At 47.4% G+C, this 4075-nt stretch overlaps 1 protein-coding gene across 1 annotated transcript in view; it reads left to right on the top strand.

The window, feature by feature from the left end:
• Window positions 1-4075, top strand: part of LOC132567659 (uricase-like) — a 63985-nt gene that overhangs the window by 36456 nt on the left and 23454 nt on the right. The gene's annotated exons all lie outside the window — the stretch shown is intronic.

Genomic DNA, 4075 nt, shown 5'->3' with positions numbered 1-4075 from the left:
AGTGAGAGACTGATCTCATCAAACTGATCTGAAATTCCTATGCTGAGTTCTGTACAGTTTTGTTTTTAGTCATCTAGTAGCGCAATACAGTTTAGCTATAACTACAGCTAAAAACCCGAAACTAACCAAACAAACAAAACAGCATGCTGTACTTGTGAAGAAAGCTGTGTGGCCTTAAAGCACAGAAGAAAGTCTGACACTTTTTATTAACCCAATATCTCTTGAAAAACAGTTTGGCTTTGAAATTCTCTCTTTTCCCAACAGAATAAAATCACTGCTCACTGTGATGTTTTAACAACTCTGTCCCTTTAAGCCAGACCAGTGGTAGTCCACTCCAGGACACAGTGTGGGCAGGAAGAAAGGAAGTTGTTGTCATTGCTACTCCTGACAAAGCAAGAACAGGGTTTTATAAACTGTGCTTCCAATTGAAACTCTGCTGGCTTCTTATTCTGATGCCCAGCATTGGCGAAGTGGGAGTAACAAAGAACTTCAGCAACTCTTACATATGGAATAAAGATAGTGAACAAAGGAAGTGGTTGCTGTGAGTCTCATCAAGCAGAAAAGGAAGACATTCACATGTCCAGAAAGCATTGCTGACAATTGTTCATATTTTTTAGATTATAGGAGCCCTAGACATTACTGGAAACTGGGAACATGTACATTCAGTTTTTATTATTTGTCACTTAATTATTTAGTGCTTGATGACTTCCATTTTAATGAGTGAGCTAATTCCATTGGGAAACATTGCATTTTGGGCCACAGATATGATTGGAAGGCAAAGAATAGTGTTGCTTAGGCACAGCAGGAATTTGTCTGGTCAGCATTTAGAAGAGATGTTGCCATATTTCACAACATGCTGTTTTGACTTGCAAGTTCCTATTTCTTTTGTGCTTCTCCCTTGTGTGAACAGAACCCATAAAATTCAACTTTTGCACAATTTGTGGTTTCCTTGTGCTGAAATTTATCTGTTAAATTTACAGTTTTAATGTTATGTTTATGTTGATTATGCAAAAAAAAAAATGGCATTGAAACATCACCAAAAATGCCATAAAGGAAACGAGGAGGAGGAGATTGGATTTTTACCCCACCCTTCACTTGGAGTCTCAGAGTGGTTTACAATCTCCTTTCCCTTCCTCTCCGCACAACAGACACCCTGTGAGGTAAGTGGAGTTGAGAGAGCTCTTTTGAGAACTGCTCTTGAGATGACATATCTATGAAAAATACAGCTGACCCGCAGCAGGTGCATGTGGAGAAGTGGAGAATCAAACCAGTTCTCTCAGATTAGAGTCCACACACTTAACCATTACACCACTTGCACCTGCTAGCATGGCCTTGGGTCAGCCATAGCTCTGGCAGAGGTTGTCCTTGAAAGGGCAGCTGCTGTGAGAGCCCTCTCCAGCCCCACCCACCTCACAGGGTGTCTGTTGTGGGGGAGGAAGGTAAAGGAGATTGTGAGCCGCTCTGAGACTCTTCGGAGTGGAGGGCGGGATATAAATCCAATATCTTCTTCTTCTTCACCAAGCTGGCTCTCAAACTGGAAATGCCAGCAATACAAATGATTCATCCATTTTTATTGCTGGCATTTCCAATTTGAGAGCCAGCTTGTGGTAAAATGTATGAAAAAAACACAAGTAAACATATTTGTTCATTTCTGGTGTTTAGATGAGAGACTTCTTGGTAATTCTATTTAAGCTGCTGCAAGTTTCACAATGAAAGAAAACTGGCATATAGCACCAATAAATATATCAGTGATATCAGGAAGTCTTTTCAGTGGCTTTGGGTATTCATACATGGAAGTCACTATTTCACACTATAGTTCTGAAGTGATGACCTGGTATGTGTGGCCCATGTGGTCTCTGTATCATACAGTGTTTTTGCAACACAATGCAAGGTGAAGTACTTCATATTATACAAAGTCCCTTTAAGGCAAGCACAAGCAGGTAAGTGATAGTATCTAACTATCAGGTTTTGAAGAATTAACAGCCCTTCAATTTTCAGAAATTGGGGGGACAATTCTCACCAGTTTCCCCTCCCACTGAAGACCCTCCTCTTGCTGTCTGTGCTGTAGGGGTTTCAGCCTCCAGGTGGGACTCGGAGATCCCCTGGAATTATAGCTCATTTCCAGACTACAGAGATCAGTTCCCCTGGAGAAAATGAATGTTTTGGGGAGTACTCTATGGCAGAGGTTCCCAAACCCTGTGTCCCGCACTGGGACCGGTCCGTGGCCTGTAAGCAGCTGGGCCCCCATTCCCTGCCCTCCGACACCCTCCCTCGCTGCCACCAACCCCTCCACCCTTCAGAGCAGCGCCACCACTCAGTCACACCCCCCCCCCGTACAACGAACCTCGGCTTGCCGCCATCGCCAGGACCCGTCCCCTCCCTTCCTTTCCCCAGCGCCCAAGCCATGCTCCACCCCCCTCCCTCACCCACGCGATCAGAGGAAGCTGGGAGGCCCTACCCACTTCAACAGGGACCGGCCTGATTTGACGTTCTCAGAAAAGCAGGCTAGAGGAGGAGGAGTTTCGCCCCTCTCTCCTTCTGGAAGGGGAGGGAGAGAAGTCTCCTTCAACGTGCTAGAATCAGCCTGGTCCTGCTGAAGCGGCCCTAGTCTCCTCATGGCTTCCCTCTGATCAGGCACAGGGTGGGGGGGGGAGAGGCTGGCTTTGGGGCTCAGCTCTACTCTCTGCAGCAGCAGTCCCCTTTTGGGATGGGGTTGGTTCCTGCTGCCGCTGGCCTGCCCTGGTACTGAGTGAGCTCAGAGTCGCTTTCCTCTCCGATCAGGTGATCGATGGGGGGGGGTTTGTCTTTACACAGCCCAGAGTGGAGTCCTTCCAGACATTGAAATTGACCTGGGGTGGGGAAGGGAGGGAGGATAAGGGGAGGCAAGCTAGGCAGGACACCGTGGGGGGAGGCAAACGCCTAATTTCCTCCTCCTCCCTCCCTTCCCTACCCCAGGTCAATTTCACTGTCTGGAAGGGCACCAGAAAACAACCCTATTTGCTTTATTACACCCCCCCCCCTTTCTGTCAGGCAGTCTTTTCCCATCTTCCTTCCTTCTTTTATTCTCTCTCTGTCAGGCAGTCTTTCCCTCTGTCTTCCTTCCTTCTCTCTATTTCTCTCTCTCTCTCTCTTAGGCAGTCTTTTCCCCGTCTTCCTTTCTTCTCTCTCTTTTTCTCTCTCTGTCAGGCAGTCTTTTTCCTTCCTTCCTTCCTTCCTTCCTTCCTTCCTTCCTTCCTTCCTTCCTTCCTTCCTTCCTTCCTTCCTTCCTTCCTTCCTTCCTTCCTTCCTTCCTTCCTTCCTTCTCTCTCTCTGACCGTTTTCGCACACAGCTCACTTCGCAGTCACAATCCTGTTCCCTCCGCAGCATCTGGTCGGATTTTCCACCATCTGCGCCGAAGTTACAGGAAGTGCCGCAGCTTTTGCGTAGCAAACGTAAACTGCTAAAACCCAGTTTACATTTGCTACGCAAAAGCCGCAGCACTTCCTATATCTCCGGCGCAGATGGTGGGAAATCCGACAGATGCTGCGGAGGGAACAGGATTGTGACTGCAAGGTAAGCTGTGTGTGAAAACTGTCTCTGTCATTCTTCCCCCCCCCCCTTGTGCTTTTTCTTGATTTTTATTTTTAAAATTGCATTGCAAAATCCCCCTATTCTCCTACCTTTCCTAAACAAAATATTGCAAGAGTTTTAAGCATGTTTGTACATCATTTCTTGTCTCCTGGCTCCACCCCCAAATTTTAGTGGGCCACGAAGGAGAAGTGTCAAAATAACTGGGCCATTGAGGGGGGGGAACCCTGCTCTATGGGATTGTACTCCACTGAGGTCCCTGTCCTCCTCAGGCTCCACCCCCAGATCTTCAGGAGTCTTCAAAGCTGGACCTGGCAACCATACCCCCCCACCCATATTCCCTGCCAGTGGCCAAGGGAGACCTGGCAACCCTACGGTGCTGCTCTTTTCCTGACCCCACCTCCAACAAAATTTCAGAAAGGCTCAGTGGGCTGCAGCGGGAGGGGGAAGTGGGAAGGTTTCATTCTGCAGTGCTTGCTCTATGAGTGGATTTTGTTGGATTCAAGA

The sequence above is a fragment of the Heteronotia binoei genome, chromosome 2, assembly GCF_032191835.1.
Source record: "Heteronotia binoei isolate CCM8104 ecotype False Entrance Well chromosome 2, APGP_CSIRO_Hbin_v1, whole genome shotgun sequence".
NCBI classification, from domain to species: Eukaryota; Metazoa; Chordata; class Lepidosauria; order Squamata; family Gekkonidae; genus Heteronotia; species Heteronotia binoei.
This window is presented reverse-complemented; position numbering and strand designations above follow the sequence as displayed.